General features: G+C 40.1%; 1 protein-coding gene across 2 annotated transcripts in view; it reads left to right on the top strand.

Moving 5' to 3' along the window:
* Nucleotides 1-226: 226 nt before the first annotated feature.
* Nucleotides 227-15,511, top strand: part of GNG2 (G protein subunit gamma 2) — a 124,222-nt gene continuing 108,937 nt past the window's right edge. Inside the window, exon 1 of one of the 2 annotated variants that reach the window (XM_027571988.1) lies at nt 227-533. The gene's annotated coding sequence lies outside the window, so the exon portion shown is untranslated. Of the gene's footprint in view, nt 534-779; nt 881-15,511 lie in introns of those variants that run through there. The other variant, XM_027571989.1, reaches the window with a different exon arrangement.

The raw sequence follows: 15,511 nt of genomic DNA, 5'->3' as shown, positions 1-15,511 counted from the left end.
GTGGGGAAGGGGGGCCGGAGAGGCAGTCGCTGGAAGCTGTCGTGGAGGTGAGGGCATGAGAAGGGGAAGGAAGGAACAGAGGCACCAGAGGGACATGGAACAAAGGGGGAGAGGGATTCTGGGCACACTACATGCGAGCAGCGCAGGAGGAGGCGAAAGCCCGAGCTTCAACGAGAGGGAAAGAAGAAAGCGGCTAAGAGCTACCAAGAAGAGGAGGAAGTGGGAGATGCGCTGCTTCCTGTAGAAAGCACGATGATTGAAGACAAAGCTGGGTGGGGACCAGTCCCTGGGCTGCAGGCGCCGCTGCTACACACGCACAGCGCACAGCGGCGGCGCTCCGTGGCAGCTCCTACTACGGCTGGGCAGGGCTGGGCTGCGCTGGGCTGGGCTGGGCTGGGCTGGGCGGCGCGGCGCGGCGCGGCGCTGCGCGGGGCTGGGCGGGCTGCGCTGGGCGGGCTGCGCCGGGGCTCGCCTGCACACTTCGGCTCCCACACAGGACACCAGCCACTCTCCGACCCGCCGCGGGCGCCAAGGTAAAGGGGACGCTTTTCAGCTTGCTCCTTTTTCAGTGAGAAAATGACCACCACCTGCGGTTTTCAGGGCAGATTGCTAAGGGAAGAGAGGGACTTTGCTTCAGGATTGGGGGAAAGGATTAGGATGCGTTCTTTTAGAAGGGCTTTGGAGAATGACCAAATTTGTGGCACATTTGCCTTAAAATATCTTTAGCGCCTAGCTTTGGTCATTCGTCAGGAAAGCATTGCTACATGCAAGGAACCGTTTGCAACCTCTTGGAAGAAAAGCAGGCATCAGTTGAAATCAACTGGAGCTCTGAAGCTGTGGGCTCATCATTTGATCGTTGCAGTCCCCTCATTTTAAGGGTGTAAGTGGCGGAAAATGTTGGTTGCATTGTCTTTCTTACATATTTCACTGAGGTGTCTTCTGTTTTGCAGTATAATGACTGTGACTGAGCTTTTTTTTTGTTTTTTTTTTTTTTTTTTGGTTAAATCCTTTCGTACTCAGAATTTGCCAACAAAGACTGCAATTGCGTATGTGAGGGGCAGTATTTACCGTTTTAAAAAAGGTATCTTCCTCCCTCTGCTCTGTGCCGCTGCTTTTAGGATAGCCTCAGAAATAGCTACCATTTGCCGGTGGGTCTCCTCCTGAAGTTGCATCCTTTCTCAAAGGAGCGTGGCGGGTTTAACTTGTCCAGAATCAGATATGTATGGATTTGATGTTTATATGGATTTTATTCATCTGTAGGTCAAGGTGCATATTAACCTCAGTGAGGGACAAAATGTGAAAGTGGAGCTGGGTTATTTCCTTAACCTGTGTACCCCGTAACCAGAGCCAGATAGTAAAATCAGAATGCAATTTTTGTTCTTTGATTATCTTGAGCAATGGATCCTGTTAATGAGAGTCCATAACCATGACCTGTTCTAATTTATGAATGATATGTAAAAGTCCAATAAATAGGTCCAACAGACTGAAAATGACATTGTGAGATTTCTTTGGCAGGATATGTAGGAGAAAGAGTTTAAGACCCTAGTGAAGCATGATTTAAGAAACTGAGCTTTGTCTCCAACGGAAAGTGTGGGTGAGCAATAAATGGTCATTGATAAAAGGTTTTTTCTTGAATTTTTAGAATGAGAGGAGATAAATTTTCAAAGGAAAGAAAGAATTGCTTATAGTGGAGTAAAAATAGTAAAAAGGTCATATTTAGACCCTCAAATTATTAAAATATAGGTTTTTAAACACTATGCCATTGAGAATGTATATGCTTCCTCCTTTATCACCATTCTCAGTTATGAAGAGCTATAAGGTCTGTTTTTTTAATGCCATCTTTCTGAAATTGATTTGGCGTCTCAAAATTTGTGGTGTAGCGGCACATTTTCAGAGATAAGAATCTTTAGGTACTAAAGAAAAAAATGTCTACTTTTCTGAGGTTACTTATTAAATTAAACTTGTTCTGTGTCTAAGGGGCAAAATATTGCTGGTGTTGAAACCATGGAGTTTCCCTGTGGACTCATTGAATTTAATCAAACCTGTAGGCAAGATAAGTCATTCCATGTATTTCACAGTTGCACTTCCCATTTCTCTCCTAAAGTAAAAAATATGTAAAGATAATCTTCCACAGAGGAGATGGAGGGTAGACCTTGGCTCTAGAATGCTCCTAATTGAAGTTCCATGATCAAGCTGTGGGTCATTAAATGAAGTGGAAAGTTGGGAATCTGGGCTGTATGAAGATGGGGCTCACCCTTGGTACTTACTCACCTACAGGCTGTGGATTCACTAGATCGTGCCAACACCCTGCTTTGTTTGGGGATGTGTAGACAATCTGCGTTATTCTTCCCTGTGTGTTTCACAAAAGAGTAAGAAAATGAAACCTTGGCCCTTAGGCGCAGGAGAGTCAAGAGGGCCCCCTGTTCTCTTTCACAAAACAGCTGAGAGCTGCCTATTTTCTGCAGCACACAAAACATTTCCTTAATTGTTCAATTCCATCTTGAAGCACAACATTAGTGAGTAACAGCTGATCAGTAACTGTGATGGTAGAAGGTTTAGGAAAAAGATAAAAAAGCTCCAGTGCTATAAAATGAGACTCTTTCCACTTGTTCTGGCCATATGGAATATTGAAAGACCTAATACTTTTGCCCAGAGTATTCAGGGGCTTTTGAGGGAGTTGACCTACGCTGAAATTTTAATCGTATGTTTTTTTTCTGCCATATGGCCAATGGCTGAGTGGAAACATGACTCCATTATTTCGTGGCCAGCCCTGGGCCTCATATGGTGGGCACATAGTGAATGTATTTGGTTGACTGACTTGTTTAGCCCACTTCAGAAGGCAGGTCTAACTTTTAAGTATAAAAGCTGTATCGTCAAAGCAGAAAGCCAGTTCAAAAAGACAACTGTGGGTAGAATAAAAGAACATCATGGAGTGAAAAGAACACGGGCTTCCAGAGTCAGGCAGATCTGCCTTTGAATCCTACCACTGGTTTTTACTATTTGCCCCTGTATGTTAACGTATAAACCTTAGTTTCTTCGTTGTAAAGAGGAGTTAATAGTACATAATCAAGGTTTGTTTTTTTTGTTTTTTGTTGTTGTTGTTGTGTTTTGGTTTTGCTTTAGTGTATGACCATGTTGAGTGCCTGGTACATAGTAGGTACTCAGATGTCAGTTTTCCTTCCCTGGTGGCATAAGGAAAAGTTAGCATATTCTCCACCTTTGCCACTACCTCCAAGGTTCCAGGAGACTTTTTTCTTTAATTGGAGTAAAATATGTATAACATAAAATTTCCCATTTTAACTATTTTTAAATAAACCTTCTGTGGCATGAAGTATATTGACATTGTTGTATAACCATTACTACTTATCCATCTGCAGATCTTTTTCATTTTCTCAAACTGAAACCATTCCCACAAAACAATAACTCCCCATTTGCTCCTCCTGACAACCCCTAACAACCCCCATTCTACTTTCTGTCTCTGAATGTGACTACTCTAGGTACCTCATACACGTGGAATCCTACAGTATCTGTCTTTTTGGGCCTGGCTTCATTCATTTACCATAATGTCTTCAGAGTTCATCCATGTTGTAGCAGGTGTCAGGATTTCCTTCTTTTTTTAGGCTGGATAATATTCCATTGTGTGTATATACCACAATTTATTCATTCATCTGTTGGACACTGGGGTTGCTTGCACGTTTTAGTTATAAATAATGCTGCTATGATCATGGGTGTACAATTAATCTGTTTGCGTCCCTGCCTTCACTCTTTTTGGGTACCCAGAATTGAATTGCTGGATCAAATTGTAATTCTATTTAATTTTTTGCGGAATGACCATACTGTTTTCCACAGTAGCTGTACCAGTTTACAATCCCATAGCAGTGCACTGGAGTTCTAGTTTCTCCTCATTCTCACCAACACTTGTTATTTCTCAGGGATTTTTGTTTGTCTGCTCTTGATAGGAGCCATATTAATGGGTATGAATTGGTATTTCTTTGTATTTGTCATTTGCATTTCCCTAAGCATTAGTGATGTTGAACATCTTTTCATGGGTCTATCGGCCATTTGTATATCTTCTTTAGAGAAATGTTTGCTCAAATCCTTTGCTCATTTTTTAATTGGATTGTTTTCAGGGAGACATTTTTAAATGGTGAGATCTCTTAACATAATGTGTCCTAAAGATCCTGATTATAATATTTGTATTTAATCTCCTGCATATACCGGTATTATCCCTGCCCAAGTAAAATACTTCTTTCAGAAGTAACTTTTAAAATCAAAAGGAGAAAGTAAGAAAATCTGCATAGCTCCTGAGAATTGGTGATACCAAGAACCTGATAGTGAAATCCAAACTCTTATTGTAGACAGTCACACTAGTGACCCTGCTGGTCACATGTGGACCAGGCTACTACAAAGGAGGCACTAGGGGACTGTTGTTCCCACATCTTTCTAGTTTCCTCTCATTAGCTGGATGAGAAAGAATGCCCAATAGTTGGCAGGGTCAGAAAAAGGGACGAGCATCTAAAATACTAAATTATTTTCCAGCTCTTTATAATGGACAGGATTAACCTATGGAGAAGGGGCTATAGTAGTCAAACAACAATAGATTTCTGAGAGAGGTTTCTACTAACGAAATGTGATTCTAATCTAAATTTCACTTTTGAAAATAGAGAATACTTCTGGGTTTCATTTCCTACTACACATTTCACCCCTGAGTGTGAAACTGGTGAGGCAGTGTGTGGATAAGGCTGAGGGGAGTTGGGCAGCAAGATGAAGGAGGACTCTGTTAAGAGCAACAGTATCTGAGACTTAACGGTGTGGGTGTGGAGGTTGACCTTGAATGATTTGAAGAGCTCCTGAATGATCGTACGTGAAATTCTTGTAATGCACTATTTGTGTGTGTTGGTTGGTTGAATAATGAACCCCACTTTGTTTAATTTGCAGATGTTTATTCTGCAATTACTGGGAGGCTCCATGACTGGCTTTACTAGATCCAGGGTGGAGAAGGGAATTACAGAGCTGTGTTAAGACCTAGTCCCTGGCCTGTGACCTCATAAAGTGGTACAACTGAAGATGAGCTTGGCATGTATCAAACTCTCCATGATGGATAATGGAAGAGGCCCAGAATTTAAGTTACCTTTCTAGAGTTGCACAGATGACTAATACCTTACCCCCCAATTCAATCTCCATTTCACCTCCCTCCATATTAGGGCAAATGGGCAGAGAAAGTCTTTACACTTTGTCACTTTTGAAATTGTAAGACTAAATTATTTTCTTTAAAAAGAAGACCGTAATGTTTAAATTTAATATCCTATGTAAGTATGCAGTTTCTGTGTTCAAATTTGTTTAAATGTAAAGATGCCACAGTGGAATTTGAGATTCAGATTTCCAGGTAAGAGCATTAGAGATATATATGTGTTCCCCAAAATTCTTATGTTAAAGAAAATAAGTTGTATTTAATGGGAGTCATTGTTCAGACAGTCTCTAGAAGACTTCATTAAATATTAAAAAGAGGGAGCTCAATCTTAAACTCTAGTGATAACATGTTTCTTAGAAATGGTACCACGGTATGCCAAGGTTTGAGATAAGACAGGATCAGCTCTTTTATCTCTTGGCAAATATATGTAAACAGTCAAGCTCTTACTGGAGAGGCTCGGGAAAACCAGTCCCTTGACCCCTTCCTCCCCGTTCCTTTGGCCTTTCCTTGTCTCCCTGCCAGCCTGGTTGTCAGGGTCAGACCTTCCCACAATCCTCTCCTCAGACACCAGGCACTCAGAGCTAATAAAGAGGGTCTGGAGCTGGGTTCTACTCCACATTCATGGCAACATCAGGGCCATTGCTATTCTTTGAAAACCATTTTCTTTCTTTCTTTCTTTTTTTTAATTTCATATTTTACTATCCCCTATGCATTTTCAATAAATCCATTAAACCCAAGTCCTACCTGTATTTATTACAGGTGACCTCACTTCTGTTTATCTGAGAAGGCATTTATTACAGGCTTCCTCAGCCTCATTACTTACCACCTCAAAATTTCTCTCTGTCTCCATTCATTCTCTTCCCTTGTCTTCCTAGGTCAAATTAACACAGCCTTTTGTTCAAGCCAGGAGTAAACTCTCTACTTGGACTCTCCATTCCATTTCCTTTTACTTTGTAGGGGACTATGTTCTGACAATAATTCTGTCTCTTTCCTATGTATTAGGTTTCTTCTCTTTATTGGTCCTTTCCTCTTTGCCTGCAGATATGATTAGTTCACACACATAAATTTAAAATTAAACCTGCTGCCAACAAAGCTTCCCCTTGACTTTTATAACCTCTACTAACCTATTCTCCTTGTACCTGTAGGGGAAGAAAAATAGTTTTCCCACTACCCTTCTAAGTGCTCATCTGGGAACACTGTAACAAAAGGCAGATTAATAAAAGAAAACCAAACAGGTTTATTAACATATATACCTCATGTATACATGGGACATACCCAGGGAAAAGAGAGTAACTCTCAGTGGTGGCTTAGAATTCATGCTGAAATACCAACTGCAGCTAAAGACAGAGAAAGAGGAGTGGAGGAGGCCAGTTATGGGGAGGTGACCAGGAAAAGCATGGTAAATAAGAATAAGATTTTTTATACAGACTTGAGTTCATGCCTGTCTTCTGACTAAGAGTCTAGTGATTTAGTCATCTGTCCCTTTCAGGTAGGAGAGGGAGGCGCCCTTATAACTGGAGATTTCCTTTATAAATGTAAATTTCCCTTACACAAGTGGTAACTTCCAGTCTTTTCAGAATTTCTCCTGTGTCTGCTGTTTCCCAAAATAACCTGCTCAAAATAATCCTTATGTCAAGGAGGCATATTTTGGGGTGGCACATTCTGCCACCCTTCATAGTTTCCTGGAGGCTCCCAACTTCCCCACTGACTCCCAAGTTCTGCTCCCTAAATATGTTTGTACTCAAGATTTGAATTTTCTGCCCCTTAATTTCTCCCTCTCTCTTTATCAAATCCTTTTCTATGATTTCAGTCATTGTCACCATGCAGGTCAGTTCCAAATCTGATCCTTCATCCTGACCACTCATCTACTGTCTAAACTTGTACATCAAGTACCCTGCAAACATTCAGCCCCCTGAAAATGAAACTCACATGTCCAAATCTGTGCTACCATTGCCTTTCCCCACTCAAAACCAGCTCCTACCTGATTCCCCGACTATTAATGACACCCCATTCTCTCAGTTATGAAAACTCAATTTTGGTTTTTCTCAACAAACAGTCCAAGTTGTAGCCAATCCCATAGCTTTTTGCACTGTCATTGGGAATACATCTTGACACTATCTACTCTTTTCCATGTTAATAGCTGGTGTCTTAGTTCAGGCCCTCCTAACCTCCAGCTGGGCTGGTTTGTTTGTGTTCTTGCCTCTCCCTAGAATAACTTTTCTACTTCCGCTTCCACACTTCACCCCACAGTCCACAGTCTTACTTCTCTGAATAGCCAAATTCCATTTGTTCTGTAAATGCTTCCTCTTCCATGAAGCCTTCCTTGGTTTCTTCCCTGCCCTCCCCAGTAAGAAACAATCTTTACCTCCCCTGGAATCTTTTGTTCTTTCTTCACAGCAGTTAGCACACTGTAACGTGTATAATGACAATCTGCATTTTTTCCCCTTCGGCCAGCTATTTGAGGACAGTGGCCACACCCAGTTCCATCTTTGTCTTCCTTATAGCACACAAATACAGTTCTATGGGTTTTTTTTGTTTGTTTATTTGTTTTTAATTTCAGCTTTGTTGTATAATTGACAAATAAAATGGTAAGATATTTAAAATGTACAATGTGACAATTTGATACACGTATACATTGTGAAAGGATCCCCTCTATTGAGTACATTAACACATCCCTCACTTCACATATCTGTTATTTTGTGTGTGTGTGTGTGTGAACATTTAAGTTCACAGATGCACTTTGTTTATAATTCATTTATTTAATGAACTTACTTTCGTCACTTATTTTTTGGTGCAGATTAGGCTAGATACTCTAGGAGCTCTCTAGGAGCTCATAAACTACAGGGGAAACAGGCAAATGCTGACATAATTACAATCCAGTTGGTCAGCATGTCCACAAGTCTTAACCGCATGTCTGAATGTGCCACGTGTCCTTCAAGAGGCCAGGGAGACTTGGATGAATAAAACAGGCCAGTTCTTTGTTTTCTTGGAACTCACATTCTAGTGTTGCGAGAGATCCAGAAAACACATAAACAAATGGCTTTTAGATCTGGCTGCACATTCAATATTACTGAGGGGTACTTTGAAAAAAATACCCAGGTTCCAACCTCAGCCCAGGCTGATTAGATCATAGCTAAGTTTGGACCCCATCAACAGAAGCACATTATATTAAAAGAAAATATCAGGTAGTGAGAAGTGCTGAGATGGATGAAAATAGAAACAGGTTGAATGATGGGGATCGTGTATAGGATGGTGGTGGTGATGGGAATGTGTAGTCCCTGAAGACCTCTCTGAGGAAGTGACATTTGAATTGAGACGTGGTGAGGAGAATGCCATGTGAGGCTCTGGGGAGAGAGGGTTCCCAAGCAGGTGCAGGTGCCTTCCTGACATGAGGATGGGGTGAAGTTCCAGAGGAAATGTGTCCTTTTCACCTATGTGTGTAATAATCTATGAAATAGGTCTTTCCTCTCCAGAAAGCAGCTTTTCTATTAAACTAGGCAGACTCCAAATGCAGCACACTTGGCTGCTCGGCTGAGTACTTGGTCTGGGTTAAATTTTATTTAGATCAAATTGATTACACAGTCAGGAAGACTGCTTTGTTTAATTATATTTTTCTACACTGCAATCAGCACTACAGGGCTTGTCTGAATTAAATGCCAATGTTATTGGTTAAAATAACCTTAGGAATTTGATATTATCTCTTAGATGAACAAAGTAGAGAAAGCAATGATTTCTGCCCTTAATTCTGTTTGGAGAAGCCAAGGAAAACCTCACAGAGTCATTCAAACCACACAGAGTCAAGCACTCGCTCATGGTTGAATGAGCGAAGATCAACACCTTTCAGCAATCAAGTTGAGAACTAGCATTTGCTGGGCATGCTGTTTGTGCTGCTGTGTGTTGAATACTTTATGTACATTACTGTTTGCCATGAGTTTTAAAAAATCACCCTGTGAGATGAGAAGAGTGTTTTTCAGTTAGGACACTTTTGGCTACTGGTAAAGGAACACCCTACCAAAATGGCTTCAACAGTGGAATTTGCCTCAAGTCATCCTGAAGGAAAGGTAACTCCAGAGTTATTCGCCACTGGGCACTGTTCTTAGCAACCTGCGTTCTTTCCTTCCCCCTGTTCTGACATCCTCAGCAGGTTGGTGCACTCTCAGAGGCTGCTCCCCTCCCCATGCTGAGATGGCTGCTTTCAGACTAGCTGCCGGATTTCAGTATCTAGAGGCACAGCGAAGGGACTCATTTCTTTTCATGTACCTCTTATTAGTGTGACAGAAAAGCTGTCTCCAGCTGAATTCCCCCCCACAGTTCACATGCCTTATCTGTAGAGACGAGGCAGATGGAACTGCTGTGATTGGCTCAGGTGTGAGTTTCCTCCTGAGGCCGTGGAGCAGCCCTGCCTCTCTGAAGAGCACAGTCACCAGAGAAAATGTCTGGTTCTGTTAGCAAAGAAGGAGTTAATGATTATCAGGTAGCCAGCCAGTGGAGTCCGACACCATTATTATTCCCAGTTTATAAGTGAAGATGTCAAGGCTCAAAAAGGTTAAAAAACATTAAGATCACACAACTTGGAGTTGAACAGTGTTTCCATGCATTTCCCTTTGAAAAACACACACAATACAAACAGAGAGAGAGCTTGTTTTTGTTAATGGTGGTGACCTAGGTAGACTGGAGAAAGAATCCTGAAAGAAAATACAAAATGGCTAATGTGAGACTTAGTAAAGAATAACCTTCTAAACCTATAATCCCAGAAGAAAATACATCAGGTCCTATAAAGCAATAAGAATGTCATTTAATTTAGACAACATTTAATTTAGTCTTGCATTATTTCCATTGTAAAAACAAACATACATATATATATATATATATATATATATATATATATATATATATATATATATAAATTGAGTTTGCCTGACTGATCAGTTAAGTCAATTTGATGTAAATAAAATCCACTCTGGGCCAAGACAGGAGCTAGAAAGGCCAAGGGCTCTGTGTATGGTGTCTGTCAGACTCAAATGAAAGCTTGTTTTCTCTAGAGAGGTGTGTATTTTGTTGATTACAGCACCTGTGAGAGAAGAATGACTAATCTCTGGAATTGCTGATTATGAGTTATTTCGAAAATTGGTTTTCACTTTCCAACTCTGGAGGCAACTTGCACTTCCATTACTGTTGCCTTTTCTTCATGGTTCCTACTTTCCATGGTGGTGGTGGTGTATTTCAGAGGCTCTATATGTAAGGCAGCCCTAGTGGAAAGGGGAAATTTCAAAGTGGAATTGCTAATATTACAGTGTTTTGACCGCTTGTCTTGAGGTGTGCTTTCTTTGCATCCTCATCAGAGCAGACTAAGGATTAATAGTAGGAGTACCTTTTCTGTAATAAATGATGGAGTGCTTCCTACTCATATTTACATTTTTAAACAGGAAAGTGAAGTTAATTTCTAGGCTTTGCCAACAGAGCTCTGCTTAAGAAGAGTACTTATCTGATCTGTACAGAAATGAGAAAAATTGTGAAAAAATTTTAACAGGAAAAAAAAGATCTGTCATTTTAGAGTCTTTTTGGAGAACTGAGCTGATCCTTTGCCATTTTTTAAAAATCTCATAAATGATAGTTGTGTTTAGGGAACATTGCTGTGGATGGACATTAATTTCACTAAGAGAAAGAAAAAAAACCTTGCTATTGAACAGCCTGTAGATTTTCTTTTAATTAAAATAATACAAAAGTTAAGTAAGAAAAGGTGAAAATTTCTAGGTTAAAAAAATTGTTTTTTACTATAAGGCTTAATCCTCAAATACTGTAGTGTAAAAAATAATTTTCTAAGGCTTAATACACAGGCAAGTATAGTAGTTAAAGAACACCAGTTTGGAATCAGAATCTCTTGAGCAAGTTACTTTCTATGCCCCAGTTTCATCATCTATGAAATGGAAATAATAATGACAATACCTACCTCACAGAATTGTCAGGAGAAAATTATATAATGTATTAAAATGTTTATTTAGCATAGTGCGTGACATATAGTAACTATTTAGAGGTATCACTATTCAATTATTGTTGCCACAAACCTGTAGTAGAGCATCTTTTATTCTATCCATGGGATTCTTACCAAATTCTGGCAGAAGTGATTGTTACGGCCCAACATTAGTCACAGGTACAAAGAACTTGGAGGAAGGAATCACCCAAGGAGGACTATTTCTCTGGGGTGGCCAGATGTCACTGTTTTTTTTTTTTTTTTTATTTTAAGATTTTATTTATTTAACTGACAGAGAGAGAGAGAGAGACAGCGAGAGAGGGAACACAAGCAGGGGGAGGGTCAGAGGGAGAAGCAGGCTTCCTGCTGAGCAGGGAGCCCGACGCGGGGCTTGATCCCAGGACCCTGAGATCATGACCTGAGCCGAAGGCAGTCGCTTAACCAACTGAGCCACCCAGGCGCCCCTGGATGTCACTGTTTTGACTTAAGTGTCCCGTGCACTATTTGTCCAGTAATTTATGCGCTCAGTCATAAATATTTCCAGTTTTCCTTCTGAACTCATGATAGGCTTACTTTACACTTCTCTGTCCACTTTAGGTAAGTGTAGCCACATCTCTGGTATTGGCCAGTGAAATGAGAGTAGAAGTGCTTTTTACCACTTCCGGGAAGAAGCTTCTTAAGAACCAGGATGTGAGTGCAGTCCTTGGCAATTGGCAGTGGCAAAAGCACAGAAATGGGGGCTGCACTCTTGAGCCTGGGTCTTGGAGTAAAGACGGGATGGGCCTATCTACTGACCTGCGATGGACATGGGGTGGGAGTGGGAAGTAAGTTTTGCTGTCCTACACCAAGGTTTTGGGGTTGTTCGTTACCGCACAGTATAACCTAGCCTATCCTGACAGATTCATGCTGGTTACCCCTTCAAACTCTAGAGGAAAAGTATATTATTGGTAATAGTACATAAAATATGTAGCTATTGGGAGACAGTAATTTCTAATGACTATTTTGTGTGTGTGTGTGTGTTATATGTTGTGTTATATGTAAACATCAGGAGATAGAGTTTTAATTTAAATAGATTTATAAGTTTCCATTTACATTTCTTTTAAAGTAACGTTTATATCCAATTCATATGGAGGAAAACTGACATAGCAAAATTGCCAGCCTATTTTTTTTTTTTTTAGAGTCAACCATTTTGCCTAAGTCAGGACTCTGAATTCTAGGCTCAATACTTTCATTGGAAAATGGTCCCTCCCATTGAGAGCTTACTCAGAATGGTGCCTTGTGAAGCAAAGAATCTAAGATAAGATGATAAACTAAGCTACACCCATGGCCTTTGTCTCCAATAAGAAAATGGTCTTCCCTAAGCCCTATGGCACTGTTCCAGTTATAAACAATAACACTACATAGAGGATCTTAAGTAATATGTCTTGAATAAATGAATGGAAGCAGTCCACAGTTTTTCCAAATGCCTGGACTCTTTCATGTTTGCATTTGAAAGATTTATTTATTTATTAGAGAGCACGTGTGCGTGAGTGCCTGCAGGGGGGAGGGGCAGAGGGCTGGGGAGAAAGAATCCCAAGCCGACTGCGCTGAGCAGGAGCCTGACCTGTGGCTCCGGCTTGCAACCCATGAGATCATGACCTGAGCCGAAACCAAGAGTGGGACGCTCAACTGACTGCACCAACCAGGCGCCCCATGTTTGCATTTTAAAATAAACGTCTTTATTTTGGACATTGGTTTAAAAACATCTTGGTACTAAAACTTATATTTATTCTTTCATAACACTTTACATGTGACTGACCGTGTACCCACAGATTTAGGCTATTTTATTTGGATAGTTTTTACTGCCGATTTTGTTTCACTTGATTATTTCATTTGGGTCTCTAAAACTACATTATGAAATACCTTGATTATTTAAATTAGGGAGAGATTAATTATCTCCAGTGTACAAACTCAAATTAATTTCATTATTAACCCAAGTTTTAAATTGATTAATCTTGGAGCGGTTAAGGAACCAAGTGGGTTTTTTTTCATCCTTAAGGAGAAGGGCATATTTGATTTGATGAATCTCTCTCCATCACAGCAGTTATGCTAATAGGAGCAAGAAATTTGCACGAAAACTTTGAATAGCTTTTATAAACCACCCAGAAGCCGGTGTGTCTGGGGCTTCTGGGAGAACAATCTGTGAGTCATTTTAAAAAACAAACACACTCATAATCACAGTGCATGTTGTTACCATGGTAATTAGGCCTGTTGAGTTGGCTTGCTTATGTTCCTGTCAAGAGAAGAGGGGGAGAGAAACCGAGAATTCAGAGCTTGGACTATCAGCTTCTATTTGCCTATTTCAAGAGAGAGTTTAGGGGGTTCTTGAAAACGTACTGGCATAGTCATCCTAAGAGGGAAGTGAGGAAACTCTGGCATCCTGCCTTTGTTATTGAATATAAGTTAGCCATATTAGTGTCGGGTGTTGTGATTCACAGGAGAGAAAAGGACCATTTGGCATTCTCTTGGGGAGAAGGAGGGGGAATAGGTCCTTTATCTGATGTATAATTACATGTAAGTCTCTAGGGTCTACCTGGGGAAGTGTCTTGTGAGCAGGTGCACAGAGCTTTAATGATCTTCTAAAAGGCACCAGATACCACTGGCAAAATGTTATTGCAGATTAAGGGATCTGCATTATAAAGTGCATTATTTTAATATGGGTAGAGACTGGTTTCAGTGAGGCCATTGTTTCAGAGCTGATCCCCAAGTAGATGAGATATCTTTTCTCTATTTTATGGAGTAGATATGACTCTTTTATCTTGGACAGTCATCTTATAATACAGGCCCATGGGCCACAGAGATTAGGGAGGTTATGTGAGCTCTTACAAATCTGTCGCCATTCCAGAGGAAAGTAAAATCAAAATATAATGTTTGTTTGATGGACAGTCAACAGAGTTATTGGGCCAGTGGTTACAGTAGGAGTGAGTCATTATGATTCTATCTGAGGAACAAACAACACCCTTAAATTAAAGGTATGAGTTAGTGCATATAAAGCTGTTTCTTAAGAATGTTTCTAAGTTTACTTTAAGAGGTCTAAGCATCCTTTTAACTGGAGAATTATAATATGTTGACCAGAGTTTTATTTCATTTTTTTAGAGTATTCCTCAAGCAGATATTAAAGCAGATTTTATTTAAAGCTAAAGAACTTTTCTGTATTAAAACTATTTTTCAGAAGGCTTGAAATAAAGTGCCATGAAGTGTGATGAAAAGGTCTTACAAACTCAGGGAGTTGGTGTGTGATTTATGCCCTTGAGAAAATATAATAACTACTTCTTGAAACTGTAGATTTCATTTTTTCTCTCACATATGGACAGAAGGCACATGTTGCTTGAGCTCTATTCTGTGCTATCTTAATTTTCTTAAAATTACTAAACCATGCTTAACTTAATTTTTTTTTCTGGCAAAGTAATTCATGGTGATTATTGAAAATTTGGGAAAAAAATGTGAAGAAATGACCCCTTCTATTAATTAGATTGTTGATTGAACCGCATGTAACCTATTTCACAGTGGGGCGATAGAGGTTCTTTCTCTTTCACATAATGACCTAGAGGTGGGTGGTCCAGGGGTGAAAAGGTAGCCCTGCTCTACAAGATCATCGAGGGACCTAGGCTTTTTCTATCATGTTCGTCCATCACTTGAGCCTGTTTCTCTTGCTTTTGATCTAAAGTAGCTTGCCCTAAGGATCCCACTTTATGACCAGCAGGAAGGGAGAATGTTGGAAAGGAGAGGGCATGTGTATTTTTCCTCATCATTTAAGGTTTTTATATGCATCATTTCAAAGTTCCATCATGTAGAGTTTTTGTTTACTTAATAAATTATATTACTGATATTAAAGCTATTTCTAACACCTTGGCGATAATTCTTTGTCTACATTTTGGATTTTTTTTTTTTTATAAAGTCAAGGAGTGTTCTCACTAAGACAATGATTGAGAACATATTTGAGGATCTTGATGAATAGTGCCAAACTATCTCCCTGAGAGGCTGTTAGCACCAGTAATGAGTGAGAGTGCTAGGCACCAAAGCACCCTCAGACTGGCTTCTTTTGCAAGTCCCACTAATCATTGTTATCCCTAGGGTTCATTCTCTGAAAACAGGTTGTGTTTGGCCCTTGGCTTTTTTTTTTTTTTTCTTTGCTGTCATTAATCATGAGATAATGCTTTCCTAACAACTTTGGCTCATTTAAAAGCATATGATCCCTTCTAGTCATCTGGGAATATAATTGGTTGGGCTGAGACTCTAGCATACCCACCAGTCTGAAGTGTCTTTATAGACACAGATGTTCATTTGGTCCTAGGACCCAATGTGAACTT

This window comes from Zalophus californianus, chromosome 6 (assembly GCF_009762305.2).
Source record: "Zalophus californianus isolate mZalCal1 chromosome 6, mZalCal1.pri.v2, whole genome shotgun sequence".
In the NCBI taxonomy this organism is placed as follows: domain Eukaryota; kingdom Metazoa; phylum Chordata; class Mammalia; order Carnivora; family Otariidae; genus Zalophus; species Zalophus californianus.
The sequence above is the reverse complement of the archived record's forward strand: the minus strand, read 5'-3'. Positions and strand labels throughout refer to the sequence as shown.